The sequence below is a fragment of the Patiria miniata genome, unplaced genomic scaffold (genome assembly GCF_015706575.1).
Source record: "Patiria miniata isolate m_02_andy unplaced genomic scaffold, ASM1570657v1 HiC_scaffold_20, whole genome shotgun sequence".
NCBI classification, from domain to species: domain Eukaryota; kingdom Metazoa; phylum Echinodermata; class Asteroidea; order Valvatida; family Asterinidae; genus Patiria; species Patiria miniata.
The window spans coordinates 6344028-6360827 of NW_024037059.1; the positions used below are offsets into that span (position 1 = coordinate 6344028).

The following is a 16800-nucleotide window of genomic DNA, read 5'->3' on the forward strand; positions in this document are numbered from 1 at the left end:
TCTCAAAGGTGCGATACAACACGACGAGACTCGATACGATACGATACGATACGATACGATACAATAGCGGTGGTAAGAAAAAAAATATTTGAAAAAGTGTTATTTTTCTCACCCACAAAAAACATAGGGAAAAAAATAATACTTGAAAATCAGTGTTATTTATTTCTCAAAGGTGCGATACGACACGACGAGACTCGATACGATACGATACGATACGATACGATACAATAGCGGTGGTAAGAAAAAAAATATTTGAAAAAGTGTTATTTTTCTCACCCACAAAAAACATAGGGAAAAAAATAATACTTGAAAATCGATGTTATTTATTTCTCAAAGGTGCGATACAACACGACGAGACTCGATACGATATGATACGATACGATACGATACAATAGCGGTGGTAAGAAAAAAAATATTTGAAAAAGTGTTATTTTTCTCACCCACAAAAAACATAGAGAAAGAAATAATACTTGATAATCGATGTTATTTATTTCTCAAAGGTGCGATACGACACGACGAGACTCGATACGATACGATACGATAGCGGTGGTAAGAAAAATAATACTTGAAACAGTGTTATTTTTCTCACCCACAAAAAACATAGGGAAAAAAATAATACTTGATAATCAGTGTTATTTATTTCTCAAAGGTGCGACACGACACGCCACGATAGGATAGCACACGATACGATACGATACGATACGATATGATACGATATGTTACGATATGATACGATACGATAGCGGTGGTAAGAAAAAAAACATTTGAAATAGTGATATTTTTCTCACCCACAAAAAAACATAGGGAAAAAAATAATACTTGAAAATCGATGTTATTTATTTCTCAAAGGTGCGATACAACACAACGAGACTAGATACGATACGATAGGATACGATATGATACGATACAATAGCGGTGGTAAGAAAAATAATATTTGAAACAGTGTTATTTTTCTCACCCACAAAAAACATAGGGAAAAAAATAATACTTGATAATCAGTGTTATTTATTTCTCAAAGGTGCGATACGACACGCCACGATAGGATAGCACACGATACGATACGATACGATACGATATGATACGATATGTTACGATATGATACGATACGATAGCGGTGGTAAGAAAAAAAACATTTGAAATAGTGATATTTTTCTCACCCACAAAAAAACATAGGGAAAAAAATAATACTTGAAAATCGATGTTATTTATTTCTCAAAGGTGCGATACAACACGACGAGACTAGATACGATACGATAGGATACGATATGATACGATACAATAGCGGTGGTAAGAAAAAAAATATTTGAAAAAGTGTTATTTTTCTCACCCACAAAAAACATAGGGAAAAAAATAATACTTGATAATCAGTGTTATTTATTTCTCAAAGGTGCGATACAACACGACGAGACTAGATACGATACGATAGGATACGATATGATACGATACAATAGCAGTGGTAAGAAAAAAAATATTTGAAAAAGTGTTATTTTTCTCACCCACAAAAAACATAGGGAAAAAAATAATACTTGAAAATCGATGTTATTTATTTCTCAAAGGTGCGATACAACACGACGAGACTCGATACGATACGATACAATAGCGGTGGTAAGAAAAAAAATATTTGAAAAAGTGTTATTTTTCTCACCCACAAAAAACATAGGGAAAAAAATAATACTTGAAAATCGATGTTATTTATTTCTCAAAGGTGCGATACAACACGACGAGACTCGATACGATACGATACGATACGATACAATAGCGGTGGTAAGAAAAATAATATTTGAAACAGTGTTATTTTTCTCACCCACAAAAAACATAGAGAAAGAAATAATACTTGATAATCAGTGTTATTTATTTCTCAAAGGTGCGATACGACACGCCACGATAGGATAGCACACGATACGATACGATACGATATGATACGATATGTTACGATATGATACGATACGATAGCGGTGGTAAGAAAAAAAATATTTGAAAAAGTGTTATTTTTCTCACCCACAAAAAACATAGGGAAAAAAATAATACTTGAAAATCGATGTTATTTATTTCTCAAAGGTGCGATACAACACGACGAGACTCGATACGATACGATACGATACGATACAATAGCGGTGGTAAGAAAAAAAATATTTGAAAAAGTGTTATTTTTCTCACCCACAAAAAACATAGGGAAAAAAATAATACTTGAAAATCGATGTTATTTATTTCTCAAAGGTGCGATACAACACGACGAGACTCGATACGATACAATACGATACGATACGATACAATAGCGGTGGTAAGAAAAATAATATTTGAAACAGTGTTATTTTTCTCACCCACAAAAAACATAGAGAAAGAAATAATACTTGATAATCAGTGTTATTTATTTCTCAAAGGTGCGATACGACACGCCACGATAGGATAGCACACGATACGATACGATATGATATGATACGATATGTTACGATATGATACGATACGATAGCGGTGGTAAGAAAAAAAATATTTGAAAAAGTGTTATTTTTCTCACCCACAAAAAACATAGGGAAAAAAATAATACTTGAAAATCGATGTTATTTATTTCTCAAAGGTGCGATACAACACGACGAGACTCGATACGATACGATACAATAGCGGTGGTAAGAAAAAAAATATTTGAAAAAGTGTTATTTTTCTCACCCACAAAAAACATAGGGAAAAAAATAATACTTGAAAATCGATGTTATTTATTTCTCAAAGGTGCGATACAACACGACGAGACTCGATACGATACGATACGATACGATACAATAGCGGTGGTAAGAAAAATAATATTTGAAACAGTGTTATTTTTCTCACCCACAAAAAACATAGAGAAAGAAATAATACTTGATAATCAGTGTTATTTATTTCTCAAAGGTGCGATACGACACGCCACGATAGGATAGCACACGATACGATACGATACGATATGATACGATATGTTACGATATGATACGATACGATAGCGGTGGTAAGAAAAAAAATATTTGAAAAAGTGTTATTTTTCTCACCCACAAAAAACATAGGGAAAAAAATAATACTTGAAAATCGATGTTATTTATTTCTCAAAGGTGCGATACAACACGACGAGACTCGATACGATACGATACGATACGATACAATAGCGGTGGTAAGAAAAAAAATATTTGAAAAAGTGTTATTTTTCTCACCCACAAAAAACATAGGGAAAAAAATAATACTTGAAAATCGATGTTATTTATTTCTCAAAGGTGCGATACAACACGACGAGACTCGATACGATACAATACGATACGATACGATACAATAGCGGTGGTAAGAAAAATAATATTTGAAACAGTGTTATTTTTCTCACCCACAAAAAACATAGAGAAAGAAATAATACTTGATAATCAGTGTTATTTATTTCTCAAAGGTGCGATACGACACGCCACGATAGGATAGCACACGATACGATACGATATGATATGATACGATATGTTACGATATGATACGATACGATAGCGGTGGTAAGAAAAAAAATATTTGAAAAAGTGTTATTTTTCTCACCCACAAAAAACATAGGGAAAAAAATAATACTTGAAAATCGATGTTATTTATTTCTCAAAGGTGCGATACAACACGACGAGACTCGATACGATACGATACGATACGATACAATAGCGGTGGTAAGAAAAATAATATTTGAAACAGTGTTATTTTTCTCACCCACAAAAAACATAGGGAAAAAAATAATACTTGAAAATCGATGTTATTTATTTCTCAAAGGTGCGATACAACACGACGAGACCCGATACGATAAAATAGGATGGTGAGAAAATTATATTTGAAAAAAAGTGTTACTTTTCTCACATACAAAAAAGTAACAAAATAATACTAAATGAAACGAAACTACATGTAGAATCAACTTTAAATGATTTACGATACAATACGACTTGATACGAAATGAGAGAATTTCGAAGTTTCTTTCCTCGAACTAGGCCACAAAATGATTCTTTGAAAAAAAATGATGTCAGAAATCTGGCAGCCAACAAAAGAAAAAATGGGACAAAAATTTAAATTATGGTAAAATAAAAAAAATACCCGGTTTTGCTTCAGACAAATAATGTTGGTTAAATTTGTTAAATTTACAACAAAAATACAACACAAAATGAAAAAGTAAATCGCGATACCTTCTTGCAAAAGAAATTGGCCGCATAAATAACTATTATTCCAACTTGAAACTCAAGAGAGAGAACATATCTTTTTAAATTAGTAATATATTTAATGCAAAATAAGAAAGAAAATAAAAGACAAAGAATATTGTCAACGAATATATTTTATCGAAAAAGTAAGTGGTAGTGACAAGAAAACAAAAAGCAATGCCCCAGGTTTATCGTCAAGTGTATGACAAGCCATCTCTCTTTGCAAATTGTTTTTTTTTTCGTCGAAATGTTCAGCTTTCTTCCTCCATTTATGATCTGCATCTCAGGACATGTCATGTGTCACCTTTACAAGATTTAGTTCAGCCAGGTCTAATAATGTTTAATTAATCAGTAAGTCCGATCTATAAATGCATCGGCAGGGATTCCTGTGGCTTTATGTCGCCTTCAAAAGTTGTTTTTCCAGCCCTGTCTTGAATTTTAAACAGTAAGTCCGATCCTCAACGATCGGCAGTTACGCTTCTGATATTTGTCTCCCTCAAGAGCTTTTAAAAGTCTTATCTAAAACCACTGACAGTGACTCTATATATATGGCACTGTGCCATCTCAAAGTAATTCTTAGTCTTGATTTGCAATAGAAAAAAGTAAGTCCGATCTTCAGCGATTGGCAGGGATACTTGTGGCATTATGTCACCTGTAGTTAAATTCTTAACTTGTCCTCGATTTAAAGTAAGACCTTTTTAAAAAACTTTTCTCATTATACACTTTTGTTTTCTTCTTTCCATTCCTCATAACAACTATTTTGTTGAATGGGATTTTAATAAAATTTTGTCTTTTCTAACCATCTGTGGAGATACAGTGTGACCTAGCTAGGCTGGGTCGAGTTTTCTTTCTCCCTGTAGCTCATTCAGCCAAGAGAATGAACATCTACAAGCCTAAGACTGACTGGATGAGGAGAGGCTGCTTTGTCGGAATGGAAACGAATCCCTCCGAGGAACCGGAAGCAGGGAGGAGGACCGACAGATGAACTGATGACTCTGCTTGTAGGGCTACCCATTTCTGATTCCTAAGGTAAGATTTCAAAAAGGTTCTCCTCACAAAATGACTGCATTTGTCATCAAGTCTGTAGTTTTATTTCTTCCCACTTTGTTTTGGAGACAAACATACCTGGATGAAATGGTAAGATAAATAAGTTTTTTGTTGAGGATGAAACTGAGGAGGCAGGGAGGAGACCTGCTTGCCAGGCTTAACTTCTCTACTTTTTAGTTTTCACTTGTCTGATTAAGTTGCCCCTCGCAGAATGAATTGATTTTCTTGTCAATGCTGATGCTAAAATGTCTTCTTTTCTCTTCGTTTTTACTCTTTTAATAGAAAGCGGAGCCTGGTATACATGGATAAAAGTGGCTGGATGAAGAAGCTTCTGGTTGAGGATGACCTTGCCCCCACCCCATTTCAGCTGGAACTAAGGAGCCGGAAGCAGGAAGGAGGACCAACAGATGAACGGATGACCTGCTTGTCGGGCTTCCCATTTCTGATTTTTGAAGTGAGTTTCAAAAAGGAAAACAATAAAAAATGATTAATTGTCATAAAAAGACTATTTTTCACTCATCTGGTTAAGTTCCCCGTGGAGGAAGAATTACATGCATCTCATCAATCCCGATTCTGAAATGTCTTCTTTTCTCTTTGTTTTTTATCAGTTAATAGCAAATGGAGCCTGGCATACATGGATGAGAGTGGCTGGATGAAGAAGCTTCTGGTTGAGGATGACCTTGCCCCCCACCCCACTTCAGCTGGAACTAAGGAGCCGGAAGCAGGGAGGAGGACCAACAGATGAACGGATGACCTGCTTGTCGGGCTTCCCATTTTTTATTTTTGAAGTAAGTTTCAAAAAGAAAAACAAACAATGGAAAACTGTCATAAAAAGACTATTTTTCGCCCTTCTGATTAGGTTCCCCTTCACAAAATGAATTCGTGATTCTTAAATATTTTCTTTTCTCTTTGTTTTTGATCTGTTAATAGCAAATGGAGCCTGGCATACATGGATGAGAGTGGCTGGATGAAGAAGCTTCTGTTGAGGATGCCTGACCTTGCCCCCACCCCACTTCAGCTGGAACTAAGGAGCCGGAAGCAGGAAGGAGGACCAACAGATGAACGGATGACCTGCTTGTTGGGCTTCCCATTTTTTATTTTTGAAGTAAGTTTCAAAAGGAAAAACAAATAAACAATGGAAAACTGTCATCAACTTTTTCACTCATCTGGTTAAGGATGACCTTGCCCTTCCTGCCCCACTTCAGCTGGAACTAAGGAGTCCGAAGCACGGAGGAGGACCAATGGATGAGTGTTGACTCTGCTTATTGAACTTGCCAGTTGAGAATTTGTGAGCACGACTTACTTAAGAAAATATCAAAATAAATGAAAATCGCTATTACTTTTTTGCCAGCCAAACAGGAATTGTTGCTAATGTGACCTAGTTTGCCTAGGCCGAGAAGCTTTCTTTTTGTTTTACAGGATGGAGATTGTCATAGGGAACGTCTCAAGCCATTACTTCAGGGAGAAAGATGCCTGGCAACCGGAAACAGGGAATGACTGATGCGCCTTAATTCTTGCTCAACATGACATCTGTGATACATGAGGTAAGTGTAACCCCCCCCCCCCCAACCAAAACAAAATGAATTTTGAATCTTAAAAAGTTCAACAGTGTGTCAAACCTGTTAAAATCATAAATTTAATACTGTGCCTTTGGTGTTTATGCTTTTTACAGATTCCCCAAGATGTTGACCGTCAACATCAGCATACATACGGAGATGGCTTGCTGGCTACCGTTAATACCTCCCTCCCACCACCAGAACAAAAAATCAATTAAAATTCAAATGAAATTAGAATGTTATCTCTGGGTTTGGACTAAGCAAAATGTTAAAAGGCTATGGGACACCCCACCCTGCCTAAATGAATAAGCCTGCCTCATGCACTAACAAAATGGTGCTCATTTCTAAATAAATTCAAACCTTTGACGATTCTTTTCAGTTAAAAAACCTCAAGATGTGGAAATTACACTGTGCTTATGTTTTTGTTTGTTTGTTGCATGAATTCACTGTTCCCTTTTGGCATGCATTGTTCTTGCACGTTTTATCATATTGCACCTTTTGGTTTTTAAGTAGCAAAAGGATAATCACAGTGTATGGCCATGGTCTGACAATTACTACATTCAAAAACTCTAACATTTGGAGCTAAATTTGAAACTAATAATTTAAAATATTTAAAATTGACAGCAACATAATTTCAAAGGGGGGGGGGTTCATCCCCTAGCCTTTGTCTCCCTTTTCCATCTTATCCTTATCACCATAAAAAATCTGACAAAAAAAGAAATGGCCCTCTCCTCATCCTTGAAACATTGAATTTTTTTTAGGGAATTGGCTTTTTAGATGGAAAGCCCCCCTTTCAACAATGAAAAACACCTTTTTACTAAAGCATTTAAATAATTGTCTGCAGTAAGGTTCCTTCTATCGTTTTCCTTAACTTACTATGTTCTGTCGTAAATCAAATAACGATGTCAACGAATACATCTGAGGAAGAAGCCACTGGTTGAGGATGACCTTGCACTCCCCGTCCCAGGAGCCGGAAGCAGGGAGGAGGACCAACAGAAGAACTGATGATTCTGCAGTGAACTAGCCATTTCTGATTTTCAAGGTTAGTTTCCTCCAAAAGAAAATAAAAGAAAAAGAAGATGATGCCACAAATGGAATGGCTAGTTTGTATCTCCTGAGAAGCTTAATTGCCTGGCAAGATAATGCCACAAGTGCAGATTATCTGGAAATTAAACTGAACTTTGTTTCCATATTTGTTTTAATCATGTTTAGAAGCATGGATGAGTCTTGGATTGATGGAGACTTGGATATGCTGTTTGTCGATTTGACACACCCCCACCATCACAGATGTACCTTAGGAACCGGAAGCAGGGAGGAGGACCGACAGATGAACTGAAGACCGTACTTACTGAGCTAGCCATTTCTAATTTTCAAGGTTAGTTTCCTCCAAAAGGAAATAAAAAAGGAAGACGGTGCCATAAATTGATAGAACCATCAGTAACATCTGGTGGTGTTTTGCTGCTTCATTGCCTCGCAAGATAATGTCCCGAGTGCAGAGTTCTTTTGTGTGTACAGGGTGACAATTTTAAAGTTCTGTCCACGGATCACACAAAAGGTGTGCATTCTTTCAGCAAAGCGAAACTAATTCACACACATCCCTATGTGATTTGTTTTCGTTTTGCTGAAAAATACACTTATCTTTTTGTGATTAGTGGACAGAACTTTAAAACGATGCTTGTGTTTAAAAATCTGTAACTTGCAAAGTGCATAAGTGATTGGAATGATTCTTATACTAAAAAAAAGCTTATGAATTGAGCTATCATATCTTAGATTTTAAAAGTGCTACATTTAGAACTTCACTAAAACAATGGTCCCGACATTTGGGTTTCATTTTTTTTTTACTCACCCTGTATTTTATTAAACTGATTTTGGCCTTTTGTTCTCATATGATGAAGACCTGGGAAGTTTGTCTGTTGACTTGACACCTGAAACCATCATCACATATGACTGAGGAACCGGAAGCAGGGAGGAAGAACGACAGAAGAACGGAAGACCCTGCTTGCTGGGCTCTCCATTTCCAATGTTTTAGGTAAGTTTGAAAATGGCAACAAATGGATAATAGAATAATGTCACATCAAGACTAGTTTTCACTCTTCTGGTCAAGTTCCCTCTTGCAAAATGAAGTGCATCACTTGTCAATCCTGATTCTGAATTGTTTTCTACTCTCTTTGTTTTTGACATTTTAATAGAAATGGGAACCTGATCTGGATGAGAGTTGTCAGATGAAGAGGCTTCTGGTTGAGGCTGACTTGTCCCTCCTCACCCCACTTCTGCTGATGCTAAGGAGGAGGAAACAGGGAGGAGAACCTACAGAGGACTATAGACTCTACTTGCTGAGCTTGCCAGGAATTCCTACAAACTTTAAAAATGTGACAGTGTCTGGCACACTGCTCCATGGAGAGAAAACCCCACCAGATAATCAGGCAGGAAACTTCATCATAATTGAAAAAAATATATGAACAGTCAATGACATTCTTAAAGATGAGATGAACATCAATGGCAACATCTGAAACAAAGTCAGAAGCCTGGAACATTGCCAGAATGACAAGGCTTTATGCCTTATATAGTTTACTATTGAACCGTCAATGACGTTCCAAGAAAATACAATTATCAGTGAAGACAAACTGCAATGAACAAAAGTCACACTACTTGGAATATTATCCTGAAGCCTTAGATTAGGTTTATCATAAGTCTACAGAAAAGTTAAAACACGACTGCTGATAAAACTAAAAATTCCAGGAGGGAGACGAGGAAGAACTGAGAACTGAGATGTAACTGCGTGGTGCACTGTCATTGGACAATTGATTTTTGTTTTCATACAGTTTTCTAAAGCAGACACAATTTGCCAAAAAAAATAAAATACTTTGTATGACCATTGAGACAGAAATGGAATCCATCCTGTCCAATAATCAACCCCCCCCCCCCCCCCGGCAAATAAAACAAATCCCCAATTATACAGTCAGATTATTATAACTGTCTGATAACCAAAGAAAGTGAAATTACTCTTTGAAAAAGTGATGATTGGAAAGTAAGAAGAAAACACAAATTTGCAATCATCACATCATTATTTTAGCCATGATTTGCATGCCATCTGTGTACAGTGTGATTATTTCCCCCCCCCCCCCCCTGTGTATGGTGTGATTATTCCGCCCCCTGTGTATTTTATGATTATTTCCTGTGTACGGTGTGATTATTCCCCCTGTGTATGGTGTGATTATTACTGGGTTGTGTGTTTTCTTCCAGTGATTTTTGAAATTTCTAGTCTCTGACTATTCACAGATCTCTGTCAAAAACAGAACCAAATCAAAGTCGTAAAGAAAGAAATAATACTTGAAATCAGTGTCATTTATTTCTCAAAGGTACGATACGATATCGGTAGTGAGAGAAATTAAATTTAAAAAAGTGTTATTTTTCTCACTAAGGAAACAAAAGAAATGAAATGATATACGATACGATACGAAATTACACAAATCAAGGTAATTTCGTTAATGACAGGCGTGAAATAAATAATACTTGGAATTATATAATCGACGAAAGAGAAACAACAAAATTTATATGAACAGTTAAATCAAAGCGTCGGTGATTTGAAAAAGTATAATTTTGCTCATCCACAAAAAAATTGTAGAGAAAGAAACAATACTTGAAAATCAGTGTTATTTAGGTCTCAAAGGTGTGATACGACATGAAACGAAGGTGGCGATACGGCATGACATGATAAGATATGATACGTTACGTTACCATACGATACAAAACGATAACGGTGGTGAGAACAATTATATATTTTTTTTAAGTGTTATTTTTCTCAGCCACAAAAAAAAACGAAACGATACTAAAGGAAACGAAATAGAAACAAAATGATTTACGATACGCTACGAAGTGATACGAATTTCAATTTTTTTTCAGTTTCAAAAAAAGTTAGCCACGAAATGATTTATGATAAAAAAATACTAGAAATCATGCAACCAACAAATGAAAGAAATGCGACAACACAAGTAAACTACAGTAAATTTCAACAAAGCAGCGGTGAGACAAAGTATATTTGAAAAGGTGTTTTCAAAACAAAACACAATCGCGGATTTTATTGGAAGTATAGGCGATAGTGACAAGAAAAACCAATGTCATGCTGCAGGTTTATCATCAAGTGCATGTGACACCATCTCTCTTTGTGATTGGTTTCATTATTGAAATGATCAGCTTTCTGCCTCCATTCTTGACTGCATCTCAAGACATTATGTCAGGTGTCGCCTTTACTAGATTTATTCCAGCCATGTCTTATAGCTTTTAATTAAACAGTAAGTCCGATCTTTAAATGCATCGGCAGGGATTTCTGTGGCTTTATGTATCTTACTAATTTTTTTTCCAGCCGCATTTTGATTTTTCACCAGTAAGTCCGATATTCAATGATCGGCAGTAACACTTCTGATATCTGTCTCCTTCAGAATTTATAATTTTGTTGATAAGCATCATGGCACTATGCCATCTTCAAAAGTAATTTTTAGTCTTGTCTTGAATTTAAAAAAAAATTGTAAGTCCGATCTTCAACAATCGGCAGGGATGCACTCGTTGCATAATGTCACCTTTGGTTAAATTGTTGCCTTGTCTTCGATTTAGAGTGAGTCCAGTCTGCAACAAGTAGCAGACCGTGTTCAACATTATTGCCTTCAGTAGTCGTATTTGTATTATAGCATTAATGCATTTATCAAAGTAAGCCCTATCGATTTGCAGCTTTCTTTAACACACTCGTTTCTTTTTTTCTCCTCAAAATATCTATTTTGTTGCCTGGGATTAAAATAAGTAAGTCTTTTCTAACCATCTGTAGAGATACAATGTGACCTAGCTAGGCTGGGTTGAGTTTTCTTTCTCCCTGTAGCTCATTCAGCCAAGAGAATATGAACATCTACAAGTGTGAGACTGACCAGATGAGGAGAGGCTGCTTTGTCAGGATGGAAACGAATCCCTCCAAGGAACCGGAAGCAGGGAGGACGACAGATGGATGAACTGATGACTCTGCTTGCAGGGCTACCCATTACTGCTTTATAAGGTTAGTTTAAAAAAAATGTGTTCTTACATAAGGACTGCATTTGTCATCAATTCTTTTTCTGAGGTCTTCTTTCTTCTTTGTTTTAATTTTCTTAATAGAAGATGGAAACTAGAACGCCTGGATGAGAGTGGCTGGATGAAGAAGCTTCAGGTTGAGGATGACCTTGCCCTCCCCACCCCACTTCAGCTGGAACTAAGGAGCCGGAAGCAGGGAGGAGGACCAACAGATGAACGGATGACCTGCTTGTCGGGCTCTCCATTTCTGATTTTTGTAGTGAGTTTCAAAAGGGAAAACAAATAAACAATGGTAAACTGTCATAAAAAGACTATTTTTTACTCATGTGGTTAAGTTCCCCCTTGCAGGATGAATTGCATGTCTCATTAATCCCGATTCTGAAATGTTTTTTTTTTCTCTTCATTTTTGATCTGATAACAGAAAATGGAGCCTGTTATACATGGATGGCAGTGCCTGGATGAGGAAGCTTCTGGTTGAGGATGACCTCTGCCCTTCCCACCCCACTTCAGCTGGAACTGAGGAGCCGGAAGCAGGGAGGAGGACCAACGGATGACCTGCTTGTCGGGCTTCCCATTTCTAATTTTTGAAGTAAGTTTCTAAAAGGAAAATGAATACACAATGGTAAACTGTCATAAACAGACTATTTTTCACCATTCTGGTTAAGTTACCCCTCGTGGAATGATTTACTTATCTCATCAATCCTGATTCTGAAATATTTTCTTTCTCTTGTTTTTGATTTATTAATAGAAAATAGGGCCTTTTATATGTGGATGACAGTGGCTGGATGAAGAAGTTTCTGGTTGAGGATGACTTTGCCCACCCCACCCCACTTCGGCTGGAACTAAGGAGATGGAAGCAGGGAGGAGGACCAACAGATGAGTGTTGTCTCTGCTTATTGAACTTGCCGTTTGAGAATTTGTGAGGTGGATTTACTAAAAAAAACCAATGATTTAACAATTTGATGTAAAAAGGAGGGTAATTCCTGGAGCATTGCCTTAACAGCTACAATCCTGAAACAACACTGTACACATTTTTTTTTAAAGACTCATGGACAAGGAAGCACAACTTACACAAGGAAATATTTAAAAAATGACAGTCTTTTTACTGTGTTGGACAACCAAACAGGAATTGTTACTGATGTGACCTAGCTTGCCTAGGCCGAGAAGTGTTTTTTTTTATTTTACAGAATGGAGATTGTCACAGGGAAAATCTCAAGCCATTACTTCAGGAGAATGACCGATGTCTGGGAATCGGAAGCAGAGACCAACAGATGACTGATGAGCCTGCTTGCTGACCATGTCATTTCTGATACATGAAGTAAGTTTAACAACAAATTAAATAAATAGGAAAAAAACCCTAACAAAATTAAAACAACGACAACAACGCCTACTAACAAAAATAAAGTGAACATCTTTCTTTGCTGGTTTCTTAAATTTTCCTCCGGTACTTTTGAACTCTTTCAGAGGATGATGACCACCAAGCCTAGATGAGACTGGCTAGATGAGCAAGAGGATGTTCCATCCTGTCAAGGACACCACTCCATCACTGAAGAAACGGAAGATCTGGAAGTAAGGAATATAATAATGCAGGAGATGACTGATGACCATGGGCGTCGCCAGGATTTTTTCCAGGGGGATGGGGCAAGGCAAATTTTTCCCAAAAATTCCTTAACTTTTTCATTATATTCTCAATTTATCATTTTTCCGAGCGTGAGCAGGGGAGCATTTGCCCTACCCCCCCCCCCCCCCAGCAAATTAACAGCAATATGGCTTCGCACCTCTTTTTCCTTTTTTTTTCCGGGGGCGTGGGGGGGGGGGGCAAGTGCCCCCCTTGCAACCCCCCTCGTGACGCCCATGCTGATGACTCTGTTTGCTTAGATTGCAGTTTCTTACCCTTGAGTTTAATTTTTGACTGAGATATAAGAAAGATGGCTGGATAAATAGAAGCCCCCAAAAGTTATATTCAATTGAGACTTTTTTCTGCTAATTTAATAATGGGTCTCAATTAAGAAAGAAATACATGTATACAAATTGCTTTTCAGGATGCATCTACATTGTAATCGATTTCACTTTTGTTGTACATTTTCTAATGTATTTATTTCTCTTTTTTAAATGTTTCAGAAGATGAAGACTATGCATTGATCCGGTTGATGAGGAAGAGGCTGGAGCTGGATCAGGATAATCCTTAACGCCCGTCACTGATGAACCTAAAGAGCTGGAGACAGGGAGAACACTGATTTCTGAGGTAAACTGACTCATAAAAAATGAACCAAACAGTGATTTTTTGGGTTCAGTCACATCAAGCAGCTACAGGGTGGAGCAACAAAAAGGAAACCCACTTTTGACAGGAAATTTTACTTACTTCTACTTAACTTAATTGAATTTTTTTTTAATGATGTAGTGAAGTATAGCTCTTCATCCATACATGGTGAAATTTTTTTTTTTTTAACAAATCACAAGAATAGTGTTATGATGATAATTTGAATACAAGTCACCTAAATCACTGTTGTCCACGTGTAAGTCTAGTGTAGTGTTTTTCTGTCTTCAAATCAAGCTCCGGAGCTCAATCAAGTGGATGGAATAAAACCATCTGTGTACAAACGGGTTTGGCACATGAAATTTTAAACTACCATATCTCAGAGACAAAATATGCCTTTGCAGTCATTTTTTTTTAGTTTACTGTAATTTTGTTTAAAGAAAAACATTTTAATACCATTATTGAATTTTGAACTATGCTCAACAAGCAGGTATAAATTGCTGTCAAAAGTGGGTTTCCTTCTTTTTGCACCACCCTGTATAATGTTTCACTTAGGGGATAAATAACCATTTCCAGAAAACAACAAAATTACTTGTAATAGTTTACTGCTTTTTGAGTCGCATGGTTTGGCCTTCATCTGCTGCACAAGTATTATGCTTCCACAAATGTGACTGGTTGACTGACAAATCAGAATTATTTATTTAATGCATTGTTTTTGGTCTTTATATTTTTTTGTAGATACGCCAAGATGTAGCCACCAACGACAGCAGATACAGAGACGGATTGCCAGCTGCCACCTGTCTACCCCCTTCCCTTTGACCACAGAATGAAAAATAATTTAAATGTCCCCTCAAATAATGAAAGAAGAATGTAATCTGTAAAGTTTGGAATTTGGTGATAATTTTTTTAATTGAGCCTTAATACTTTTTTGGACCAAAATCATTGACCTTTTATTAAACCAAGAAACCTGAAAATGCTTAAACATATTTAACTATTTTGCAAAAACTATGCTAAATGATTGAAATAATATGTAGCACAAATGATTAATTTTTTAAATGATTTGAATTATTCACGATAAATACAAGCCCCATGCATGAAGGGTATAGCAGTGTACCACTTCCAACCCAATTTTAAAAATATAGTAATTTACAAGTACCTTGCATTTCTCCAATAAATTTTTTTTTTTGTCGCATAGAGACTTCAAAATTCATGGGAAATTGGAATTACTGAGCAATGTTTATATAAATGTCACTATATAAAACATGCTGTTTAAAATGTCAGAGCTGTACAAATGATTAGGGTTAGAGGACCTCCCCCCCCCCCTAAAAAAAGGGGGGGAAATGAAATGGCCCACCTCATGCACTTACAAAAGGGTACTTTTAACAAATACAATAATAACCATTGGAGCGTTCTTTTCAATCAAAAGGCATCCAGACATTGAAATTACACTGGGCTTATCTTTTTGCAACGTTTGTTTGCACGAATTTGAGACATTTTTAGTTTGATTTTTTTTTTCTGCATGTTTCATTAAATTGCATGGTTCTTTGAAGCAAAAGGATAAGCACAGTGTTTGCCCAGTGTCATAATTACGACTTTAAAAAATATGAAAATATTGAATTTGTAGACTGGGGGGGGGGGGGGAGACCCCAAGCCTTTGCTTCCTTTTCGCACCCAATCCTTTGATTTTACCCAAATTATTGATGTAAACATCTGATAAAAGTTTTTAGTTGTTATCTTGACTACCTCAACCTTTAAGTACTAAACTTTTTTCTTCAGGGGAAGGGGCCATTTTAATTACACCTGGAGCATTTTGCTTGAGCGCTCTAAAACAAAGAGGGTCGGAAAGGATTTTTCAGGGTTTTTTTCCCCGGAAAGTTTTTTATTTTTTATTTGTTGTTTGCCTTTCTCAGGTTAATTTTTGGCCAAAAAGAATAATTGAAAAGGGAAGCTATACATTTGAAACAGAAATATAACTTATTTGGGGCACAAGTCTCTACTTGGAATTAGTAAAATAGCCATTTTGGGGGCATAATCGGAGAGCTTTCTTTTTCAAATTTTAATTTCACAATAAGAGTGTCTCAAATTATTGAACTGTGCTTATCTTTGTAATTACACAACTAATGTACAAGAGTTTCTTGACAAGTACAAAATAAAGTTGAGAAAAAAAGATGTAGATTGATTTTACTGTATTATTCTGTGTTTCCTTTTATTTATTTTCAAGAGCAGTCTTGTTTTTTTTGTTTTGTTTTTCATGGGGAGGGGAATTTGGTTGGGGTTGGAGGAGGGGGTACCAGGTTTAAGTATTAGAAGAGACGCAGAGGTTATCATGGCAGGACTGAAATTGATTTGAAAGATTTGATAATTGGGAGTATAAATGAAAAAAAGTTTACTTCTCAGTAGTGCAGATAGCAAATAAGACTAAACGTTTTGGGGGGCTTGTTTTTTTGTTTTTGTTTTAATCTGTGAGGTCGGAGAATAATGTATAATGTGTTTTATTGTGCATGCAATAAAATTAACTATGTATGTGGCGTGCCGTCTAGTGAAAGAGAAGTAAATTCAGAAACTTTCAAACTTTGGCGGTTTCCCAGGGAATTGAATATCCTAATGCCCAAGACCGATCACTGGATCAAATATCAACTTAATACAATCTCTCTGGGTGCACACCGGTAAATCGATCCGCCAAGCTCATGAATAAAAGTTATACCCCTCAAAATAT

At 36.3% G+C, this 16800-nt stretch overlaps 2 long non-coding RNA genes across 2 annotated transcripts; both read left to right on the top strand.

The window, feature by feature from the left end:
* The first annotated feature begins 4044 nt into the window (after positions 1–4044).
* LOC119728787 lies at positions 4045–9687 on the top strand. Its single transcript, XR_005271141.1, has 8 exons — positions 4045–5198; positions 5499–5670; positions 5825–6004; positions 6147–6760; positions 6889–7814; positions 7985–8147; positions 8668–8801; positions 8962–9687. It is a non-coding gene; the product is annotated as an uncharacterized LOC119728787 (long non-coding RNA).
* Positions 9688–9976: 289 nt separating this feature from the next.
* On the top strand, positions 9977–13389 carry LOC119728788. The gene is made up of 5 exons (XR_005271142.1): positions 9977–11813; positions 11912–12086; positions 12249–12416; positions 12576–13145; positions 13292–13389. It is a non-coding gene; the product is annotated as an uncharacterized LOC119728788 (long non-coding RNA).
* The last annotated feature ends 3411 nt before the right edge of the window (positions 13390–16800 follow it).